The 24,776-nt window shown below is 44.9% G+C and overlaps 2 long non-coding RNA genes across 2 annotated transcripts; both read left to right on the plus strand.

Moving 5' to 3' along the window:
• The first annotated feature begins 8,310 nt into the window (after window positions 1-8,310).
• On the plus strand, window positions 8,311-13,700 carry LOC123612556 (uncharacterized). The gene is made up of 3 exons (XR_006719825.2): window positions 8,311-8,646; window positions 11,542-11,626; window positions 13,347-13,700. It is a non-coding gene; the product is annotated as an uncharacterized LOC123612556 (long non-coding RNA).
• Window positions 13,701-16,891: 3,191 nt separating this feature from the next.
• LOC141574928 (uncharacterized) lies at window positions 16,892-19,490 on the plus strand. The gene is made up of 3 exons (XR_012502060.1): window positions 16,892-17,274; window positions 17,608-17,685; window positions 18,738-19,490. It is a non-coding gene; the product is annotated as an uncharacterized LOC141574928 (long non-coding RNA).
• Window positions 19,491-24,776: the final 5,286 nt, after the last annotated feature.

Consider the following 24,776-nt stretch of genomic DNA (forward strand, 5'->3'; position numbering starts at 1 on the left):
TAATTTTTTATTTCAACGAGATCATAGAAAAAGAGTGGTGACAGTTGCCTGAAACCAACCCCCCCACACCCAGAAGCTTTTCCCTTGATTATAACAATGATACAGTCTCCTTGTAGAAGATTTGGAAAATAAAAAGACTATAAGGAAAGTGAAAACACTTAATATTTCGGTGCATTTCTTTCTGTTCTTTTTTTCTGTGCTCAGTCTGTCGATGTTTCAGGTCATGCTGTTGATCCAGCTTGCTGTCCTTACCCACACACCATTGGAGATGCCAGGAAAAAACTGAGAAGAAACACAACCAGGAGAATAAAAATGTCACATTGGAGCTCTGTCCCTCAAAGTGATGTTGAGACCACGTTTCTGGTTTCCTCATTTAAGCATGTGGATTTGTTTAAAACAATTCCAATTTGCTGCACTTGGGTAAAATGGAAGTACCTTTTTTTGTCTCATCATGGCTTGCATTGGGCCTCTCCATGAGAAGATGACATGGAGGAAGAGTTGCCACAATTCTTTTCAGCGAATTCCATAGCAATGTTACCCATGAGGTTGGGGCTGTTTGTAATTTTAATGGAGACTTTGCCTGAAGATGATGGGGAAGGCGAGGATGTGCTGGTTGGCTTCCTGGGCTTTCGTTTCCCTAAATTAGAGAGGGAAGCTGTGCTGGGCCGTCTCCAAGGAACCTTTAAACTTTCAGGTGGCAACATGAGTGTCTCACTGGGTGCTTAGGAATGTTAATTCCTGTAAGAGTAGAAGGTGGTTGCCTCTAATGCTGTTGAGAGCAGTTGAATAAATGATGCATCGTGTCTTTTCCATCTCTTCTGCCGTTATCACAAAATAGAAGTCACGTGTGGTGCTGGACCAGACCCCAATCAAAGAACAATACAAGCGTCCTTATTGGATGAGTTTCCTAGAGCTGCTTTAATGAATTGCCACAACTGGGTGGCTTAATGCGTTAAATTCTCTCACAGTTCTAGAGGCCAGAAGTCTGACATCAGGTATCAGCAGGGCCACGCTCCCTATTCAGGCTCTGGGGAGAATCTTCTTTGCCTTTCCAGCATCTGGTGGCATTTGATGTTCCTTGGCTTGGCAGCAGGTCTCCAATGTCTGCTTCCATCTTGACGTGTTCTTCTCTGCGCCTTCTGTGTCCTCACTCTTTTTATAAGGACACCAGAATTTAGAGCCCGCTCAATACGGTACAATCTCATCTTGACCTTTAACTAACATCTGCAAAGACCCTATTTCTAAATGGGGCCACATTCTGAGGCTCCAGGTGGACATTAATTTGGGGGTGGAGGGGATACTAGTCAACCCACTATGGGAGCACATTGCATATGATTATGTATTCCTAATACTTTATTTTCTATCACTGACTTCAGTGGTTGCGGGAAACGTTAATGGTTGTTTTGTGTCTCCCTAAATGGGTGACTTAGAATCTTGAGGTTTGTCAAGACACCTGTCCTCCCCTTCTCCCCCCTTCTCTCCACTTTAGGTTCAGAAGTTCCTAGCAGGTGGCTCTATTCTGAGAAATGTGTCTTTGGTGTGGTTTAGACTGTGCCATCCTGGTGTTTACAGAAGCATATGCAGTGACTCTGTCTCAGAATCCCTTTGAGATTTTGAATGCTATGTACATGTTGACTCTTAAGGAAATTCTCCACACTATGAGTAAATCATAAGTTTATTTCATGTGGAAGTGCTGATTCTAACAGGTATCAAGTGTTAGAATTTTTTAATAAAAATGAACCCAGATCCTCTCTGCAAGAACTTCAAGAGAGTATAGATAGGCATGTCTCATTTAATTCCGCTTTGCTTTACAAATTGAAGGTTGTGGCAACCTGCGTCAAGCAAGTCTGTCAGCGCCATTTTTCCAATAGCATTTGCTCATTTTGGTGTTTTTTTTTTAACTTGTGAGATTAATTTTTTTAACTGAAGTATATAGTTGACTTACAATGTTGTGTTAATTTCTGGTGTATAATGTGATTCAGTTATACATATATATGTTTTCATATTCTTTTTCATTATAGATTATTACAAGGTATTGAATATAGTTCCTTGTGCTGTACGGTAGGAACTTGTTGTTTATCTGCTTTATATATAGTAGTTTGTATCTGCTAATCCCAAACTCTTAATTTAGCCCTCTCCCCTTCCTTTATCCTTTGTTAACGATAAATTTGCTTTCTATGTTTGTGAGTCTGCTTCTGTTTTGTAAGTAAACTCATTTATATCATTTTTTTAGGTTCCACATATAAGTGATATCGTATGATATTCATCTTTCTCTGTCTGACTTACTTCACTTAATATGATAATCTCTAGGTCCATCCACATTGCTGCAAATGGCATTATTTCACTCTTTTTAATGGCTGAGTAGTATTCCATTGTGTATATATACCATGTCTTCTTTATCCAGTCATCTGTTGATAGGCATTTATGTTGCTTCCATGTCTTGGCTACAGTAAATAATGCTACTATGAACATTGGGGTGTATGTATCTTTTCGAATTATAGTGTTCTCCAGATATATGCCCAGGAGTGGGATTGCTGGATCATATGGTAAGTCTGTTTTCTGGTTTTTTTTTTTTTCATTTGCTCACTTTGTGTCTCTGTGTCACATTTTGTTAAATATCTTGCAATATTTCAAACCTTCCACCAGCAAAAAGATTATGACTCACTGAAGGCTCAGATGTTAAGTATTTTTAAATTAAGATGTGTATATTGGTTTTTTAGACATAATGCTATTGCACACTTAGTAGACTATAGTATAAACATAACTTTATGTGGACTGGGAAACCAAACAATTTGTATGACTTGGTTTTAATGTGGTGGCCTGGTACCCCGGAGGCTTGTGATGAAGATGGCAGTGCCACCAGGTGGCTCCTCCACCAGTCAGTGGGTGTGTGGTGTCCCAACCATGTCTCCCCTACAGGATTGGACATTGTCTCCCAAACTGGAAAACCGAGGAGAGAAGCTTGGTGTTTCCCCTCTCACTGCCCTGTTCTCCTGGAGCAAAGCCTCTGGCTCCACAATCAAGATGGTAGACCTGTCTTACTTCCAGACCCTTCTATCCCTAACTGGAGCCCCTTGCCTTCCATTCGGGCACTAACTAAAGGCCTGTTAACCAACCACGGGCTCCCTGGTTATTTTGGGGGGTTGGAAAAGAGATCAGTTTATTGCTTAGAAGCCTAGTATATCCACTGTAGGAAGGGGTTTGAGAGAAGAAATCCCTTCCAAATACCATGGTAGGCTGGTGATTGAGCCCCAAGGGGTTTAGGTGGGGTCCGATGTGCATTTACAGGTACAAGAGAGATGAGCATCTGTCCTGAGACCAGCGCAGCCCCGCTGGTGTGGCCCTCACCGTCCACACTGGAAGAGAAGCCCTGAGTTACAGTGGGGCCAGGGGATGTTACCGGGGGGGTGGGTGCTGGGTGGGGTCTCACCTGGCTCACAGACCATGTGGCAGAGGCCACAGCTCAGAAACGTGGAGGTCAGGGACGCTCCTGACATTTGTTCTGCACCTCCGTGTGGGACAGGAGGCTGGCAATGTCCCCGGGAGGCACTCCTAGGAAGGTCTCCAAGTAGAACATACAGCCAAAGGGCAGAGGGAGGGACACTGTGGCTTGACAGTCAGTGCCGTCTCTCCCTACTCAAAATCTGGATCGGTGGTTTGACATTGAGGACCCGCAGCTGCTGCTTCTGTAGTTCAAGAGCCTGAGCGTCCCCACGCGTCTGCCCCCAGGTCGGGTTCGTGCTGCGTTTCCTTCGTGTGCGTGTTTCTCACGACTTGCCCACCTGGATGGCGGAGGGGCTCAAGGGAGGAGAGCCGAAAGGGTTATGGTGGGAAAGAATGAGGATGGGGCAGCAGGCAGCTCTGCCTTCCAAGCCCTCAGTGGCTGAACAGCCTGTGCTCCCGGCCGCCTTACTCTCCTCTCGGGTCCGCAGGTCCACCTGTGCCGGGGGAGATGCCTACCTTGCAGGGTCACTGAATGTCTAGTAAGCGAGTGCCCAGGGACGAGTCTGGGACGTGTGAGATGCTTCGTAAACTAAAAGGTAAGCGAACAAACAGACTTCCTACTAAATCTGACACCCTGTAGATATTTCCTTCTGACCCAGGACAAGCTCAGCTTCAAGAATTGCAGCTTTAGGGAAGTTTGGTGGAAAAGAATTTGTGAAATCTGCCCTGGCAGGAAGCATGGAGCTTGGAGTCCTGTCTTTGTGCCGCAATCAGGAAGTGTGTGCAGGAAAGAACGTGTGGGGGCTGTTTTCTCTGCACTGACGCCCTGCAAGCTCCCCGTGTCCGCTGCCATACGTCTTCAGGGTCTAAACAAACAAGATCGAGTGCAATATATGAAACAACCATGGGAGTGTCTTTTCATCCTGGATTGAACAATTTCAAACTTTCATCTGATGTTTTTTCAGGGGAAGGGAGGGGGGAGGGTCTTAACTCTTAATGAAAAATCAGACCTCAACATCTCCTGTAGAGCCGAGGCCTCTGGTACTGGACCTGGAGCCTTTGAGCTCTGAGAGTTTATTGTAAACATCAGTGTGGCCAAAACCCACAACCGAGTGCTGTTCCTGGGAAGTGAGTGGATGAGTGGTTTTTGTTTGTTTTTTTTTTTTAATTCAGCAAATAACATGGCTTCTCTCTGTATCTTTATTTCTCATGGGCTCTGGCTTTGCCAGGATGGTCAGTCTCTTTTATAGATAAATATGTGCTTATTTTATTAAAAACAAAAGCCACTTAAATGCAGATGGTGTGCTTCCTGCTTGCTAGTCCTCACAGATTCCTTGTTGCAACTGAAGCGGGCGTGTTACTTTGATAGCTGTATGAAATAACCTTAACTCTGCCTGGGGATATTTATAACAAAACATGCAGAATTATTGCACCATAAAGCCTGCTTCACTGATTCTTGCTGATTAAAAACTTTTTTTTTAAGACTAATGTAATAAAAGCCGAAGACCCAACAGCTGGAGCTCTGAAGACAGCCCAGCTGCAGCTACGGCAACTCCCCCTCTGCCCGTTGATTCAAACCCTGCGCCCGGAGCAGCCAGGCCTGCTCCGTGGCCCCTTCCCAGAGGCGCTTCATGCATCACCGACCTTCCCGCCCCAAGCCCAGGCAGGGTATGAATGGCCTTGGGAGGGACGGGCTTGTCTTTCTGCCACGCTGCAGGCCAGAGCCAAGTTTGGCTTCAGGAAAAACTAAAGCAGAGTCATCTCTGGTATTAAGCAAGGCCAACCCTGTCCCCTGGCAGACAGGCCAAACAGGACAGAGGCATTTCTAATTGATGGTAGAACCTTGCAGGTATAAGAAGTTGGCAGGAACTGACATAACCCTTTATTCCTCCTTCCAAGGTGCCCATTTACCGGGCATATCCTCTAGGGCACTGTGAAATCAGATCCATCAGTGGGGTTTTTTCCCTTGGCTGTTGGCCAGAATCAGACTGGTTTCGTCAGGCTTTGCGTGTGGACGCGGTGTGTGTTAATTGGTGCATTCAGCGTTAATCCGCATTTTCTTTAGGTGCTACCAAGAGCTTTCCCATAACCTCTCCCACCACCACCCTCTTCTCTTTTCTCACATCCCCTCTTCGTTCTTCAACCCCTCCCCTGGCCACACACGTTCTCACACAGACTTAATACTTCATCCGTCAGAGTCAGAGGTTTCCCTAAATTTAGCAAGGGCAGAAAATCTGTTAACAGAAAAAAGCATTTTCATATTCCTGACAGGTGACCAAAGAGAATTACAGCACATTCCTCCTAAGCCCCGCTGTCTGGGAGCTTGGGCTGAGAAGGCACTGCTGCTCTGTTAGAGGCGCCTCTGACCGCTGATCGCCGATCCTGGGTGACCCTCACTGCTTTTAATGAGACTGAATGGAATGAAAAGACTCATGAGCCAGGGAACACCCATGCGCCCCACACTCACTTAGAATACAAGCCTGTTGCTCTTACCTCTAGGTCTCCTGTGCACCCTCCTGATCCATCTCCTTCTCCCTCCCCTTGGAAGTGGTTCATCACCCTAAGTTGTGCGTTCATCAGTCCCTCCGTTGTTGTTGTTGGTTTTTTTTTTTTAACATTTTCATGTATATTGAGTATCTCTCCCTAGAATATTCAGTTTGTACGTCTCTGAACTTCATACGATGGAATGATATTCTGCACCTTGCTTCTGTCTGGTAACATCAGGCTCCTTGTGCAGTGTCGCTGCTGCACTGAGTACCATCGCGTGGCGATACTGATTCCGATGGACATTTAGACTGTTTTCAGGATTTTACTATTTCAAACTTCCCTGCTGTGCTATGTACATTCTAGGTATGTCTCCTTATTCAAGACTTGCTCTAGAAGCAAAATGACTGGTTCTAGAATGTGTACATCTTCAATTCTCCAACGTGGCTGGGTCAGTTTCTATTCTGCTCCAGGGTAGTGAGTGTACCGTTTGTTTCCTTACCAACACTTGACATTGTTTTTTACCTGTGCCAATCCAATGAGCAGAAAATGGTAGCTCACTGTGGTTTCGATTTGAATTCCCCTCTTGGTTAATGAGGATGGGTATCTTTTAATATGCAAATTCGCCATTGTGACGCTCCTATTCAAATATTTTGCCAATTTTTCTTAATGAATTTATAGAGATTCTTTATATATTTTGGATTTGACCAGTCCTTAATCAGTTATGTGTATTGCAGATACATACCCCCAATTTTGGCTTATTATTTCACTCTCTTTGTGGTGCCTTTTGATGAATAGAAGTTATTAATTTTAACATAGTTAAGTTCTTTCATCTTTCCCTTTAGAATTTGTATAATTGTGTCTAGTTTCAGGAATCCTTTCCTACCACATACAAGTTGATAAACATAGTCATCTAAGTTGTTTTTTTAAAGTGTTGTAGTTTTATCTTTTGCACTTAGCTCTTTCTTTAGCCCAGCTTAAATTGATTTATTTTTTAATGATGTGAGTTCAGGGTCCAATTAAAACTTTCCCTCCATATGCGTAAGCCATATTCTACCAGTTTACTGATTAGTCCGTCCTTTCCATTGATCTGTAATGCTGCCAATTTCATATCAATATTGGTCTCTTTGAGGCTCTCAGTTCTGTTGATCAGTTTGTCTATCTCTAACACCACGCTGTTTTATTTACTATGGCTTAAAATAAATGCTGATACCTTATGATGCCAGTTCCACACTCCTCCTCCCCCGTTCTTCTTCAAGACTGTCTTGGCTGCTACGCTGTTCTTGTCCCTTCACACTTCCATATAAATTTTAGAATCAGCTCATCAAGTTCTACAAAAACTCCATTGGTATTCGACTGGAACTGAACTCAGTCTGTAGATGGATTTGGGGGAAATTGGTGTCTTTATCGATTAAAAAAGTTTTATACTACTGTAAATTGTACTTTTAAAACAATTTCTAGCATTATTTGTTGATAGATGAAAATGAAATTGATCTTTGTATATTGATTTTATATCCATCCAGCCTCTTTACTAAAATTCCATCAATACTAATAATCTTTCTGGTAGATTTTTTAGGGTTGTTTTTGAAGACAGCTGTATCATATGCAAATAACAACAGATTTGTTTTTTCCTTTGTGATCTTTACACTTCTTATTTCTTTTTCTTGCCTCCCGTTGGCTTGAATCTCTAGTACAAAGTGAATTAGAAGTAGTGAAGAGTGGACACGTTTATTTGTCTCGTACCTGATATTAAAAGACATGCATGTGGTGTTTCACCATATGATGATGTCTGTAGAGTGATATCTAGGCTGAAGAAGTTCCTTTATGCTCTTTGGTTGTTAAGAGTTTTTTGTTTTTTTAAATCATGAGTAGTACTTCAACAGATACTTTTTTCTGCTTTAATTGAGAAGATAAGATGACTTTACCCCTTTAATCTGTTGATGGAGTAAATTATATTAATTGATTTTCTTTTTTTTAATTGATTTTCTAACGTTTATGACCAATTAGGTCATAAGTGATTTTATGCAGTGCTGGAGTTTGTTAGTATTTCTGGTTATGTCTTGTTGCAGAACAGACTACCTCAAAACTTAGTTGATTAAAACAATATCCATTTTATTTTATCTATAATTTTGCTGGTCAAGAATTTAGGCAAGACTCAGCTCAGGGATTTTCCTGTTTCTGTATGGACTCCTTGAGGTCACCTGGTGGGATTAACCTGGCAGATGGGCTGGTCAGGCGGGTCTAAGGCAGCCTCATTCATACGTCTGGCACCTTGACAGAGATGGCTGAAAAATTACTCATCTGGGATTGTCAGTCGCAGCGCCTTGATGTTGCCTCTGCAGCTGGCACTCGCAGGCTAGTCTTAACTCTTTATGTGGCTGCTCAAGGCTCCTAGAGGACATTTCTAAGAGACTAAGGCAGAAGCTACAAGCTTTTTCTCATCAGCCTAGGAGGTCATGCCATAGCACATTCTATTGATGAAGCACTTTTCTAGAGCCAACCTAGATTCAAGGGGGAAAGAGTTAGACTCTACCTCTTAGTGGGAGAAGTAGCAAAAAAAAAAAAAAAAAAAAGTGCTGTCATCTTTAATCTGCCATTGTTAAGTAGCAGTTTATTATTTTTACATCTATATTTCATAAGTGAGATTGCAATTTTCCTGTTAACTATACTTACCTGTTTTTGATGCCAAAGTTATGCCAGCCTCATTAAAATGAGATGGTGAGCCTTACCTATTTTTCTCTATGATAAAATAATCTAAAACTAGTTTCATTTCTTGAATGTTGGTAGAATTAGCTGGTAAAATCATTTGAGCCTTTCTTTTTTGAAAAATTTTCAAATATTGTTTTGATTTATTTAATGGTTACAGGACTATTTGAGTTTGCTATTTTTTTCCTTGAGTTAGTTATATTTATCTAGTAGTTTTTCATTTCATGTATGTTTTCAAATTTATTGGCATGAATTTGTTTATGGTAATCTCTTAAATCTTTGCAGTTTCTGCGACATCAATAATTATGCCTCATTTTTCATTTCTGATATTGTTATCTGTGCTGCTCTTTTTGTCTTGATTGATCTTGCCAGAAATGTATAAATTTTATCAGTTTTGCCCCAAAACCAACTTTTGTCTCTTTTGTTTCTCTCTATATTTTTGTCCTCTATTTCATTAATTTCTTATCTCTTTTATCTTTCTTTGGGTTCATTCTATTCTTTTTCTATCTTCTTAGGTTGTATGCTTAGCTCATTACCTCTATTATAAATTGTGTATCTTAGCGTCTTTGAGTCACTAGTTATAAGCATAGTTTAAAATTTCTAACCATTAGGAAGTTATCTTTTTGTTAACTACATTGTAGTCAGACAATGTGGTCTGTGTGATACTAACACTTTAAAATCTATAGGTGTGTTATCACTGAAAATAATTTATATTTTGTAGTTGTTTGGTATAGTTTTCTACAAATATATATTGGATCGATCTTATGGTGCTGTTCCAATCTTCTGTATTTGTACAGGGTTCTTTGCTGTTTTGTTTTATTTTTTGTTGTTGTTTTGTTTTGCTTTGTATTCTTGGTGTCTCAGTTGCTGGGACAGTTGTAATAAATGTTCCGACCCTAAGAGTGGATTGATTTATCTCCCCTGTAAGTATCAACATTTTTTCTTTTATATATTTAGAAGCTATATTTTTAAGTGTTATACATGTCAAAAGTTGCTCCATTTTCGCAGTAAACTTAAACTTTAATCACTATATAGTGATTCTGTTTATTTCTAGTAGTGCTTCTTGTCTTGGTGTCTATTTTGTGTGCTATTAATTTAGGCACCTCAACTTTTTTGATTAGCATTTTCCTGGAATATCATTCTCAGTCCTTTTTACTTTCACCTTTTATGTTCCTGCGTTTTAAATGCATTACCTATAAACAGCATATAGACAGATTTTTTTAAACTGAGATTTTATCAGTTTTTTTATTGATTGTGATTACTGATTATATTTGCCATTTTATTAAAAACTTTCTATTTGTCTTAACTTCGTTTCTTTTTCTCTCCTTACCTGACTTCTTTTATCTTTTTAATATTTATTCCTTATTTTAACTTTATTACAAAAAATTTTAAACACATACAAAACTGGAGAAACCATTTCTCAGCTTTACTGAACATCAATAAACTTCTTCTATCCTCTATATTTTCCACAACCCAATATTAGATTGTTTTTAAGCGAAACAAAGCCATCATATGACTTCATTCATACATTCCTCAGTGTGTACCTATAATATTTATGAGGTCTTTTATAAAACAAAACCACATTATCATTTCACATAATAAAAAAAAAGTAATTCTTTAATATCATTAAATATCCAGTTAGTGTTCAAATTTTCCTAATTGTTAACTGTTGGTATCTTTGAATTGGATCCAATAAGACCCACCTGCTTCTTTCTCTTTTAGAGTAAAAATTATTTCTTACCTCATTTTCCTCTTTCTATTCCCCTTACCTGAAAATGATACACTTTTTTTTTTTTCATTTTTTTCTTATTCTATCACCAGAGTCTAAGGATCATCAGTATTTTTTCCCTCTTTCTGAACAATATATGATTTGGGGGACACTTTAACTCCTATCAACAAACCCTTCCTCTAATTTCAGATTATATGCTATAATGTTTTATATTTTGATTCGCTAATTCTCTGCTCAGTTATATCCAATCTGCTGTTAAACTCAACTACTGAGTTTCACATCATAAACATTTTAATTTCTTGAAGATTTTAAAAATTCTTTTTCAAATATGGCTGCGTATAGTCTCTTGTCTTTACTCGTGTTTTAAGTTCCTTATTTTGTCTTCTAAGATGTATATTCTGTGTCTGATAATTCCACAGGTCTGATTCTCCTGTGTGTGTGTTTTTCTCCAGCTTGCACTCACTCATGCTTTGTTTCCTTACGTATTTTGTGACTCTTGACTGTGAGCTGACTTCTGTGGGAATTCTTTGCAACTTGGCTGAAGAGTTTCTCTTGGGAAGACTAGCATCTGCCTCTTTCAGGCATCTGGGGGCACCTTCTGTCATAGACACCTGTAAACTAAATATTCAACTTAAGGTTTTTCCTTCCTCCTCAGTTCAAGGTTCACAGAGTTCCTTGCACCTCCTTGGAGGAGGAAATAGAGGAGCCTATTTCTCACTCACTCGTACAAGGAAGATAAAACCCATTGGGGTTCTAACTTTATGTAGGGGGTGTTCTACTAGACTCCGTGCCTTCATTGGACCTGTTTCCTTCCCCCAACAAGGCTGTGAAAAACAAAATTCTAGTTCACTGTCACCACAAATGTCATCAAGGAGAAAGCTGGCTTCGGAATTCTGCTTGTCTCTCTGGTTTTTCACTTGTTTTCAGTCTCCTGCCATTTTTCTGGCCAGACTCAACAACGCTTGTCATAGACCAGCATTGTTCATTGTTTTCCATAGGAGGATGGGTCAGTACATCTTCTCCATCACGCCCCAGAAGCAGAAGTCCTCCCAATGGTTCCTATTCCAGTTCCTACTCCCAGAGCGCTGGTTCTTGTTAGACAAATTTTGGGGAGTTTCCAACTTGAATCAAGCAAGCCCCCCTGGCGGCTTTTCAGTCCGTGTCTCCATCTCTTTCAGATGCACCTTCTCCTCTGCACCTAGACCCCAGACCCTCAGAGGCACCTTGGCTTGCTTACACTACAAAGTACAGGGAGACCATCAGGTATGAGTTCTCTCATACTCTGTCCTCGCCGCTTTTCCTCTTTATCCTGTTTATCCTCCCTACTTATTCTTCTTTTAAGTCCTATTTGGAAAAGTCCCTCTTTCCAAGGCCAGCTCCTCTCTTCTTGCTATGAATACCATCTTTGCAGTTGATACTTCTCCCTCCTCACATGCTTCCGTTGCATCTTTGCCCATCATCCTGGTGCTAATTTTCCAAGGCTGAATATGGTACTTTCTCTTCTGTGATGCCTTTTGAAGTGTCCTTTCCTTTTCATCCCACACTTCCTCTCTGCACTCCAATAGCAGTTTATTGCCAACGTGAACAAAGGACTGAACTCTGTCCTGCAGTATTACTGTGTGTGTAACAGTCATCTATCCTGCTAAATCGTGGGCTCCTTAGAGAAAGCACTGTTTTTCATTTTATTATGATTTCTTACTGTGCTTTGCACATGGTGGCTCATTGTCAGTTAACACATGAATTCCTCCTTGTCTTTTCTAGAAATCAGCCTTTCCGATTAGCTCTTTTCCTTACTCATTCTCCATCTTCACTAGACCCCTCCCTTCTCTAGTCAGACACATGCAAGTATTTGACTTTGAAGGGAAAGAAAATTATCTTCACTTGGTCCTGCTGTTCCCTTTTTTAATCTTCTAAATATCTCATGCATATGGTCTATGACTTCTATCTTCTTCCTTTGCCCTGAGTCTTTCTTAACCATCTGTAATCTAACCTCCACCCTCAGCGCTTGATTGCGATTACACTCTTAAAAATGAAATCGTTCCTTCTATTACCAGCACCTCCTCTTGTCCGCGACTCTGAGCACTCCTGCTGGGAAAGCATCCTCTGCCCGGGTGACCCTGCAGGGCCTGGTGCCCCTCCTGCCCCGTGACGGCTCCACCCAAGCCTCTTCTCAGTCCACAGCATTCCCGTTTGGACTGAGGGCTCTCCTGCCTTCATGACTTTAGCCTTGATTAATGGGGCTTCTTTTCACACCCTGATTCTCCATCTAATCTCTTCTAAATCTAAAATCTTACATCCCTAAATTCTCTGAAACATTTTCATTTAGTGTCCCAATACTCAAGATGGCTGGCTGTCTTTCCTAAATTTTTAACATTCATCTCTTCCATCACCTCCTGAGTCATTTAGATTAAAAAATCTCCATGTAGTTTGGTTCCTCCCACTTTCTCACGCTTGTCTCCCTTGCCTCCTGTTAGGCTGGTTCAGCCTTCACAGCATCCCTGTCCCTTCCGGCTGCCGTTACTCTGGTTTAGGGTCTCAACCCCGGATCCATGTGCCACGTTCTGTTATCGGCCTCTTTCCTTTCTCAGCCAACTTGCCTCGTGTCCCAGGAATTTCCCTTGGGATATGGTGAAAGGCTCTGGGAAAAGAGTGTGGATTTTAGAATCAGATGAGCCAGGATCTGAACCCCAGCTCCACTGCTTACTGGGTCGGGAGTGTCAGTTTCCTAAGCTGCTATGAGAGTTGGATTTTAGGGAGTATTAAGTGAGACGATATAAAAAGGTAACTTCCATATTCAACAAATCAGTCTCAGAGCAGTTAAGTAACCTTCCCAAGGTCATGGTCTATAAAGCAGAGCACATCTGTGAAAAGATTTTTCACACATCTCACAGGTCAAGGTGAATTAAGCCTCTAATTGGCCTGTATTAATGAGCTCATATTCCTAATGTCTAGAAACAAATTCTAGATTCATCTGGTTCTTCAGGATCCAAGAGAAGCACTGACTGTGCCGGGACTGGAGCAGATCCAAACTGATGTCAGGGGCCAGGACCATACAGACAGGGCCATGCGGGGTTGGTGTGGAGGCCAGCACGTGTGGATGCAGGGAGGAGGGCACGGCGAGGAGAGGGAAGATTGTGTCCAAAGGACCCCTGCCCAGCACGACTGTCCCTGGAAAATGAGAAAGGATGTGGAGCTCATTGTGTGTTTTTACGATGTTCAACGAATTTAATCCTTTTCTGCCTACGGCGGTTCACTCTTCACAGGGGTCTTGGGGATTTGGCCAATTGTGAGAATGTCTGTGGTGTTATTAAAGCTCACTGTATGAGGTTGGCAGCCATTACTTTCAAACCATAAATTTCATCCTTTAAAACAATGAGAATTACCGCTTTGAAAAAGTCCATTTGATGATGGAAAGTACAGTCATAGGAAACACAAAAACAAAACTCAGGGTCCCCACTTCTGTCTCAGTCCTGGCTCTGACTGGGGTCAGGCGTCCACACCATGTGAGGGGCTGGAGTCTCCCCGCCAGGAGCCTCTGTGATGGACACTGTGGTGGAGCCATGAAAACATCCAGGAGCATAAACTTAGAAAGAATGGAGGGAGGAAGGAAGAGGAAAGCACCTCGGTCCATGACAACCCCCTCTTCTTAGCTACTTGGGGTCATACGTCTGGTCTTCAACACGGCGACAGCGTGGCCTCGACTTACTCGCCCTCCCCTGTGTCGGGGAGCTGTGTCTTCTCCCTTCTGCCTCACACTCTTAGATCGGTGGCTTCAGGGCGCCGTTCACTCAGAACTCCTCAAATATAAGCGTTTTGTGCTAAATGCTGCGTGTTAGTCTCTCCTTCTGGAGATTCAGTGACCATCAGCAGATGGAATTAAGACCCTTCTGTCGCAAATAGTCTTTGGGGCCAGGGCGATAGTCCTTAGGTTGTTCCCAGGGCCCACGGCAGGCCCTGGAGGAGGGTGGCTCAAGGAGTTACAGAAACTCTCACCTCTCCAGTGATGACTGTGTGTCCGTGGGTTTTTGGCGGGAGCTCACTAGTGAGCTGGGGAGGACACACTGGAGGAGGGAGCAGAGTCTCTTTCCAGCCTGCTCACAACCATAAGCTCTTGGTTACTCATGTCTAAAACCCCTTTAAATAATTTGCTTCCCTGTGTTTTCCTCTCTCTGATAGAAGGAGGAAATCCACTTTCCTGTGCTGATGGATATTCTGCTGCTAGTTTAAACATGTAAAGTATGGTTTAGGGATGGAAAAGCTTGAAACAGTGTTTTGGGAAACAGCTTGCTTTATTATGGCAACTGAAGCCACTGGCTGGTGTGCAGTGGGCATGGGGCAGCAGGGATGGGGAGTACGCTCAGGAGAAGCACTGGGAGTACCCCCGCCCCCGCACCATGGCCATTGTCAGAGGCCAGAGGTCACAGATAAAATCCAGGACAGAGGGTTCACAGAGGAAACTGGTGCCTCTGGATGGGCATCCCACAGTGGTTATTACAGGGCAGTGAGGACAGTAATTTTGTGAAAACTCAGCCTTCCATCCAGACTGGTTCTAACTGCTCGACTTCTCTGAACCCTCTGGATTGAAGATATTTACTTTGGGGAGCTGGGCAGAAGTCCCAACAGTCAGTAAACATTTATTAGACTCTCACTGTCTGCAAGCGTGTCCACCTTCCCACTTCACACTCGCAGCACCGCTGGGACTTGTGGCAGCAGAGTATTTTTATACCCATTTTACAGATGAGGAAATTGCGGCTTAGCAGGGCCACATCACACCCTCCATGAAGCTGGGTAAGAAGCCCGGGCTCCCACTCTCTGCACGTTCCACTTCAGGGGACAGGTTGGAGTCTTGTGTGGAAAACTCCTCACATTCCAGGCAGAACTTTAAGCACTAGAGAAATAAGAACCTAAGAAATCACATCCATGTTGGAAAGCTTGCTGCCTTTCACGCCATCTGTCCCCTCGGAGAGGGTCTGGCTGGGTCTCTTCTCAGCAGGTGAGAACAGGCAGAGCCTTCTCTCCACAGGGCTTCCTCCTGTGGGACACGGAGTCTGACCCTGAGCCTGACCCTGAGCCCAAATGGGATTCTGAGATCACCTGGGGCCTGTCCTTGCTGGATGAGCCCAGGGCTCGAGGGCAAACGGGAAATAGGAGGGTCCTCCCCGACCCTGTGACAATGCAATTTCTTTTCTTCTCTCCAACACTACCTTCTCCTAGGGATGCAGTGAGAGAAATTCTCAGGGAGTTCCAGAGGAGTTTGGCTGACTGCTGTAACATATGTAGAAGGGGACCGCGGCTGCCAGCACTTAAACCTTCGATGTGGCGGCACTGTTTTCAAGGCAGCACTGGCTCCTGACTCCAGCAGCAAGCTGCAGGCTGGCCGTGGTGTTGCCCGGATGATTTACTCCAGCTGCAGCACAGGCCCGACCGGCTGGAGAAGAGAGAGTCTGGAAAAGTTGTCTCTGAAGTAAGTTTCTTATATGCCATTAAAGACACAAGTTGAATAACTTGTCTTTAGTGGCATATAACATTAAAAAATTTGTCAATATCCCATAGAAGATTTAAAAAATATTTTAGAATCTTGTGTTTGAAGAAAAACCTCAAGTAGACCTTGGAGATATGCAGGTTTGGTTCCCAACCACTGCAATAAAGAGAATGTTGCAATAAAGTGAGTCACACAATTTTCTTTGGTTTCCCAGTGCATAAAAAGTTATGATGACACTATAGTCTATTAAGTGTGCAATGGCATTAAGTCTAAAAAACAATGTACATGCCTTAATTAAAAATACTTTATGGCTAAGAAATTCTGACCAGCATCTGACAACACAGGGTTGCCACAAACCTTTAATTTGAAAAAAACAAAAAGCCTACATCTGTGAAGCGTAATAAAATGGAGATGTGCCTATGAAATAGCAGTAACACGACAATACAAGCACTGGGCCTTTCCAGGCCAAGACTGGAAACTGCCATCTGCTGGGGACGGATTCATCCCCTAAACCACACCCACAGCTGGCTTCCCCGGCCTGTGGCCTAGATGGTCACACAGGGCCTGCGCTCAAGACCCTGAACTTGGTTCAGTGCCCTCCTGCTGCCATCCTGAAATTCCGAACACTCGTTCAGCAAGGGGCCCTGAGCTATGTGGCCGGGCCTGCCTCACTGGTTCCCTGTTCCTGCAGAATGAAGTCCTGACCTGTAAGCTCCCCGGGCCCAGCCCCGCATACTTCCCAGCCCTCCCTTCTGCTCTCTGCTCCGGGCTCAGGGCGGCTCTTCCCAGGCTCGGCTCCTCTGCACTCCCCACACAGGCTCTTGCTTCTGGCTGTGCTGGGCTGACCCTGCCTGGGAGGCTTCTCCCTCCTCCACCTCCTCGGGCAGTGTCCTCTTCTCCCTCCTCCCTCCTTGAGCATCCCTCCTCCTGCCACTGGTCCAGCTCGTATGCTCACATCCCTGTGCAATCATCCGCCACACCCTCCGTGTTACACCTGCATCCTGTGTGTCTGCCCCTCCACCCAGCGAGCCCCTCCAGGCAGGCACTGGGCCCAGCATCCATTCCCAGCCCTAAACGTCAGGGGCGGGGTGTGGCATGAGGCAGGGCCAACTTCTCCACTAGGTACAGCACACACAGGGCCTGGGGCCCAGCAAAATGTTTTAATTTCTTTTAAAATCAGAAGAATGACTATGATAATAATAAATATATAATATTAACATCTAAATCTAGTCTGGATTATATTTGTATTCATGCCAATACAGTCATAAAATATAATTTTTCCTACTTTTTTTTTTATAGAGGAAGGGGCCCACAGAGGCAAAGGTGCCTTGGATCCCAAAAGGCCCAGCGTGGCCCTGTGTGTTTGGCATTACCTGTGTTATCAGATGCTCCATAACTTCTGTCCTCAGGTTCCAGCAGCAGCAAGAAAGTAAGCCAGACAATTCTGAAGGTTTGTTAAGAGTGGGTGGGAAACATGCTCTGAGATCCCCCTGCCCCCAGGCAGCCTAAGAGAACAGTGCACTGTGATCACGGCTTTAGGGGTGGAGGCTGCCGTGACTGCCGATCCGTCAAGGGCGCAGGCTGGCAGCGCTCCTCTGGGTAAGCCCTCCTGGTGAGGCGTGGAGCAGGGTGCACTCTGCCTGCTCTCCCTCCACGGGATGAAGGCCCTCTGGTATCCTGGGGACCCAGGCAGCCCCCAGGAGTCTTTGCTGGAGTGGATGCTGGTCATGAAAGCTTAATTCTTGCATTTATTTTTTTTCAGGAAATTCCTTTTAACTCCTGGCTTTATGGAGTAGTGAGAAGCAAGTGATGAACAACAAAGGTTCTTCATGCCTCACAGGTAAATTCATTACCTCCTCTGTGTCCGAGGGCACTAGGAGCCTTGGAACAGATGCCTGTGGGGTGGGTCACAAAACTCCCCTGAGGTCAAGCACCCAGAACTGACAGTGCAGTGGGCTTGTGGGGGCACCCTTGTGTCACTGCAGGGGCCCAGGATGAGCACTAGGGCAATCTGGATCAAGGTACCAGCACCAGTGTTTCTAGCTGTGAGTGGGGCAGTGCCCTTCCCAAGCCCTGATGATATGCCAGGTTCTGGGCAAAAGACTACATGCATTTCCCAGTTCAGCCTCACCACAGTGCTCTCAGGGAGGTACCATTGCACCCATTTCACAGAAGAGGAAACTGAGGTATAGAGGGGATATAGATAGACAAGATGAATTGTTCAATGGATGACCCTCAAGGTGCCTGGCAACAGGGTCTCTGGGACCGAGGTGGGAGGGCTGGGCACGGTCTTGACTTGCTGTCTCCAGATCCTGGGCACTGGCACTCCAGCACCTCTTTGAACAGACCCTGTCTATGCTCAGACTTCTGAGTACCCTGACACGATTTGTCCCTCACCCTTCAAGATTGCTTTCATGGCCGTTAGAAAGAGAGTTTTCATCCCCTGGAGCACAAGCATGGTGCTCCTGCAGGGGGAACAGCACCCAGGCCCCAGCTGCCCCTTCTCCCCGTGAGTTCCAGCGTCCCCAGTGACCAGCGCAGCTGCCTGTGTCCGTTAGCATAACCGAGGTCACACAGCTGGCCAGGGGCTGAGCCAGGACTTAAACTTCACTGAGTGAGTCTAGAACCTGTGCGCTATGCGGGAGGGTACAGCTCGGTGGTAGAGTGTGTGCTTAGTGAGCACGAGGGCCTGCGTTCAATCCCCACTTCCTCCATTAAAAAAAATGAATAAACAAATAAATAAACCTAATTACCTCCCCCCACAACCAAAAACACACCCAGTTATTAGAACCTGTGTGCTGAACCACTGCTTTCTACTGAAGTCTTTCTGCTTAAGTGCTGTTTCTTCATCAGAAACAGCCTAAGTAAACCTTGCCCTGGCTTTCTCCCCAGGTGTCTGGGAAGGTCAGATGAGCTGATGCAGGCAAAAGCACTTGGTAAGTTGAAAGTGCTGTGCTTCTTGGCTTAATACCCCCCCCCATCACTCACCCCCTTCACCTTCAAATTCCTTAGTCAACGGGCTGACTTTGTCGTCTTGATCTGGGGCAGGAACGATTTCTGAAAAGCAAAACTACTGTCACGTGCAAGGTCAAAGCTCTCTTGGTGGCTATATTTCAGGATGGTGTGGTGACAGGAGGATGGCAGGCCGATGTCAGGATGTCTGACTTCTGGTCTTGGTCATGTCATTGTCGTCATTTTCCACCTTTAAATGTGGGTGCCATCCTTTCATTCTCGAACACTCTACTATGACCAGACTCAGACACTGGGGACAGGAAAAAACTCTCACTTCTGGCCTTGAAGAGGTGCAGCCTAGTCTTCCCGGCCGTGTTTTGACTGTAGATCATACTGTTGTTTGCAGCTGTTTGCTGCCCTTCTTGTGAGAGGACTGTTTTCCTCTGTCTCAGTAACGTTGACTTGGGTGGGTGACTTCCACTGGCCACCGAGATGTGAGTGACAGTGGCATGTGGACTTGTGAGCACGTCTCCACCGCTCCTTTGGTTCTTCTTCCTCTGTGATGATACCAGCTTGCCCCAGAGAGGGCTGCACCCGCAGCCTTGGTTCTGGAATGGAAGCAAAGCTGTAGTTGACTTAGAGAAGACGTGAAATGTGAGCGAGAAAAAAACCTGTTGTTGTTGTAAGACTCAGATTTGGGGGGACATTTGTTCTGCAGCCTAACCCAGCAAAAGCTGAGTGATTCAGAAGGAAAGAAGTGGGCTCTACTTTTCTGCTCCCTTGTTTTATCCGTTTGGTGATAAAAACAGTAATCCTCATGACTAAATTGATAGATTTCATGTAGCGTAAAAACTTGTTTCATTCCTTTCTTGTCTTGTGAGCCTTGGGGTCTAGGCAGCCACGGAAAAAGTCCACTGCCCTCTTGCCTACGGCCCTGCTGGCCCTTGGGTCCCAGACTTCAGCATTTCTGTGCCACTGTTTTTGGTGAGTGGTTGGTTCTTTGTGTCAGAATTGCCCTGAGCTTCTTCCCTGCCCACGTGTGTAAAAGGCAGGATCCTGGGGTGGTTTGTCCTTCGTGTTGAGTTAGGAGTTCACACTGGAAAGAAGCTCTCTGTTAGACAATCGTGAGTGGGGTGCAGAGGACGCTGCTGCCTGTCTGCTTTCCTGAGTTCCATCAGAATCCACCCCTGACAGGCGCCCTGAGTCCCTTCTCTCTTTTGTCTCTAATTTCTTCTGTTTACTCATGGTTACTCTTTTTCTTTCCCGTTGCATGGAACTGGAGGGGCAGAGCCAGCCCCTGCAGACAGTCAGACTTGGAAGACAGAGTTTCTTCGTGCTAGTACTGAGCGCCTCTCACAGCCTCACGTCCCCGTAGGATGACACTACCCAAGGCCCGCCCTGCCTGCCCCCGTTCCCTCCCCCTTTCACTCCTTCATCCTTTCTTTCTTCCAGCAAATAGACATTGAGCCCCAGGGATATTCCAAGTCACCACTGTAGGCCCTGGAGAGGCTTCAGTGAATGAAACAGATCAGGAGGTTCCTCCCAACAGCTGGGGGAGTGGGATGGAATGTTGTTCTTTTATACAGGAACCTGCAATATTGGTATGATCCCATTATTTTTTTCAGTTATTCTAAATGCAGACCTCTGGGTAGAGGTAAGATGGATGGAAGAGCAGACGAAGGCGGGACTGGGAACAGAAGGTCACTAACAGTCTCTCCAGGAAAACCTCTCTGTAGGTTTATCACGCTGGGCCTTGCTATCTTCTAAAGGTTGGAGCTAGGATGGGGATAAGAGACCGTTAAGTCCAGTGCTCTGCGGAATTTCTACCCAGTGGCCCTAGAGGGAGGGCAGCGCTAATCACTGTGCCTGAATGAGACAGACTTAGCGTGAAGCTGCCAGATAGAAGGGAAGTGTCTTTGAAATATCTTTTGTGATTTAAAAATTAATCTAATTTTTTGCATGCTTTTTATATCATAGCTTTTTTTTTCATATAAAAATTTTCCTCCCAAGACTATATATTGTATGATAACACTTACATGCAATGCCCAGAATAGGCAAATCTCTGGAGACAGAAAGTAGATTAGTGGTTGCCTAGGGCTTCAAGGACCAGGGAACAGGGGAGGAGACAGCTAAATGGTACAGGCTTTCTTTTTGGGGTGATGGAAATGATCTAAAATTGATTGTGTGATGGTTGCACATTCCGTGAATATTTAAAAAAAACCACATTGAATCGTGTGCTTTAAATGGGTACGTTGTATGTGATATGAATTATAGCTCATAAAGCTGTTAAAAAAAATTGTCCCTCCCAATCTTCATGTAAAGTTGACACTCTGATAAGGTGCGTAACGTGTACGTTTCCACCATTGAGTAAGCTGGGGTTAAATGCGTCCATTTGAGAAGGGAGATTCTGGTCTATCCTTATCGGTTACAGTTTTATAGAAGCCTGAGGAGGAGATGGGACTTGCCCAAGGCCTCCAGAGTAGGGAGCAGAGCCAGGCTTCCAGTCCAGGGCCACAGGGGAAGCCTTTGAATGTGCTTTGCACTGAGCTTGGCATCCACCTTGTTTCACTTCCCTACATCATCTACTTCCCGAGTCGGTTCAGCCACATATTGTCCCTGGTCTGTGTCGTTAGCCCTCTTCTCTTGGCTGTCTCTGGCTTTCCATGTCCTGCATGTTCCCAAAACAAGTGGCTAAGCCTGCGGACCCCTCACCCCCACCTTCCTCAGGGGCTGGGTGGCCGTGGCGGGTGGAGGAGGGGCCCCACCCGTTCTTGCTGAGGGCCCCACTGAGCCAAAGGCCGGCTCCGCCTTCAGAAGCTGTGGGAAGAAGAGCCACTGTCTGTTTAATCATGAAAGAACCAGCAGTATCTGGATGGAATGTCAGCCAGGACACTTTCATCCTAACCTGCCCGGCATTAGGCAAACTGTAAACATGAGCTGCTGCCATCAGAGGTGAGGAGGGCTCATGTGGTTACCTACAGCCCCCACGCCGGCCTTCTCCACATCACCCGTGCCCGGGGACCCACCAGGGTGTCCGGAGCGAGGCCCCTCCCTGCCAGTGAGGGGCAGGCTCAGAGCATCTCTGGTGACCTTGGGGTCTGCCTTCCACTTGGCTCTGTACAGTTCCTGCACAAGATCTTTACAAAGGTCTTGTGACATAGGCAAGGCAGATATCATTTACCTTCCTTTTTCAGATATGGAAACCAAGGCTTAATGCAAGTTATTTGCCCAAGGCTTTTAAGCCAAACAAGTGAGGGAGCTGGGTCTGCTCCAGACTGCGAGACCAGGCTATTTCCACCACACCCCAAGCCCAGCTCAGCAGCAGCCATGGGGAATAGTGCAAAAAGTGGCCCATGGCCTCAGAGGGACAGTGTGAACATTCATCATCAAGCATTTGAAGACCAGCTCCAGAATCGTTTCGTTTTAAATCCATGCCCAGGGCTGAAATTAGCCTTAGAAGATGTGAGAGACAGCAGTCCTCAGTGTACTCAGAAGTTATCTCCTCACAGCTAACTGTCCCCTCCTCCCTTTCAGGCGTGTGAGAGGTCAGGAATGAGCGGTCGTAGGCAGGGATGACAGTGTGAGAGAGTTCACACGGACGGTTTAATGCCCAGGTGTCCAGCAGATGAGCGACCGGCCCTGGTCACTCCAACAGGGAGCTAGTCCTTACAGAGCCCAGAGAAGGAAACGTAGGAAGTTTGGGGTCCGGAATGAGGGGGTCAGGACATAGTTATTTCCCTGCCAGACAAGATCCCCCACCCCACTGATTGGAGTTCAGATGTCTTATTGTTTTTGAATTAGATTCATAAGATTAAAAATAATCTGATTATCTAGTCTAGAATTTTTAAAGCACTTTTAAAAAGCTTTAGAACTTTTTTTCCCCCAAAATAAATAAAAATCCATACATCTGAGAAAAGGAAATCTGGATAAAAGCAGCACTTGGGGGGTGAGCTACCCAAAGCCCCATCCTCCAATTGTTCTGGGAGCCTCTCCAAGTCCTAGAACTGCCCTGAAGACTGCTGGTTTAGCCTCTCATTTCACATACGGGGAAACGAAGTGTAATAGTAGTGCTCGTGAGTATGTTTTACTGCATCTTACTGTGTGCTTGTCTTTTTATTCCCAATGGCCCCACAAGACAGGTGTTATGTTCTGGAATTATCAGAAGAGGAACTTGAGCCTCAGGAAGGCTAGGCAACTTGCTGGAAGTCTCCCAGAGAATGCGTGCAGGACAGGGGGCTTATGTCCAGGACTGGCTGGCTGCAAAGGCAGCTCTGGGCCAAGTGCTCAAAAACACAGATTTCCTCCAGACCCAGGCTTTGTAGGAACAAGACCTTAATGTTGAGACTTGATGTAGATTTGTTTTTCTACCCTAGAAAAGGCCAGCTTTCATGATACTTACTTTGAACAGTGGAAGAGCCCTAATTGATCGGTCTTTGATCGAGTATGTGGCTGTTGGTGTCCTAGAGGAGGTGTTGGCTGTTTGTCAGTGACTGAGACAAAAGTCAGACCAACTTCTGAAAGTTGCCTTGAAGCTGGGGCAGCAGGGACGAGGTGCCTCCATCCCTGACACAGAACGATGCTGTCACTCTGAATGACTTCTGGTGATAGTTGATGTTTGTGCAGGGAACTTGGCATTGTAGAAAGTTAAGAACTTTGGAAGCATCTGGCCCAGTGCCCTCATTTTACAGATTCAAAAAGTAAGATACGGAGTCACAAAAAAGGAAGAGGGGGAGGAAGAGGAGATGGCCCGGGGAAGCCACGCCCCCAGCAGTGCGGTGGTTGTGAGCTAAGAGCGCCTGCATTGGAGGAGAGCACCAGGAACAGCGGCTGTGGCTTCTTCATCCAGCAGCCTCAGGATGAGAACCTGTCACGTGCCGGACTCTGTTTGGGGTGTGGGACACACATGTGAACAAAACACAAAGACCCCCGCCCACAGGGAGCTCACAGCCCAGCGGGTGAGCCAGACAAGACACAGTCATCCTCTTGGTGGTCTTCAGAGTAGACTGGCCGTGCAACTCAGGAGTGCAAAGTTTTTGATGCTCTTCCTCCACTGTAAGTCTGTTTATTTGTAAATTATATACATGTGTGTCTCTACTATTCTGTATTATATATATTTAAATCTATTCCTGAATAGAAAAATTTAAAGAACAAATTAAAATAGACCCAAGACGGTCCAACATTTTTTTTCTCTTCCCAGTTAGATTGGATTAGGAACAGATTTGGAATACCCTGGAGAATTCTGGACCAGTGCCCCCTACAAGCTAGAAAATTTAAGAATTCTGAGGTCAAACGTTCAGTTTTAGGTTGTTTTTTATTCTAAGTTGCAGTCCTCTCTTATAATATCATTACTTCATTCAAAATTTTTTTTAAAAAATTGTGGCAAAATTTACATAACATAAAATTTACCATTTTAACCATCTTGAAGTGCACAGCTCAGTGGCATTAAGCACATTCACATTACTGTGCAACCATCACCACCATCCATGTGCAGAACTTCTTCCCCTCCCCAGACTGAAACTCTGTACCCATTTAACAACTCCCTCCCCGCCCCCTCCCCACCCTGTGGACTCACCATTCCGCTTTCTGCCTCCATGAATTTGACTACCCTGGGTCAGAAATTATTTTTAAACTCCTGTGATGACTCAGGTGGCAGTTTGGCTCACGGGATTCGGTGGTGAGCAAGGCAAATGAAGTTTCCGCCCTTCAACCTCCAGGAAAGGCTGCTTTAACTCGCCTCACCCAGGACTGCTTTAGGTTAGTGTCTGGAAAGGCAAGGAGGTGGGCAGTGCCCAAGCTTGTGGCCAAGTGTGGTAGACAGGACAGGTGAGCTAAGAAGGGGTGTGGGCGGTGAGGCTGGAACTGAGTGAGACCTGACAGGTGATGACCTAATAAAAGAGAAGTACCTTCCCAAGGAATTCCTGAAACATTGGGGCAGAGGTGGGACTTACTGCATTAGGTAGGTTGAGGCTGTATTTATTT

Source organism: Camelus bactrianus, chromosome 24 (assembly GCF_048773025.1).
Source record: "Camelus bactrianus isolate YW-2024 breed Bactrian camel chromosome 24, ASM4877302v1, whole genome shotgun sequence".
NCBI classification, from domain to species: Eukaryota; Metazoa; Chordata; class Mammalia; order Artiodactyla; family Camelidae; genus Camelus; species Camelus bactrianus.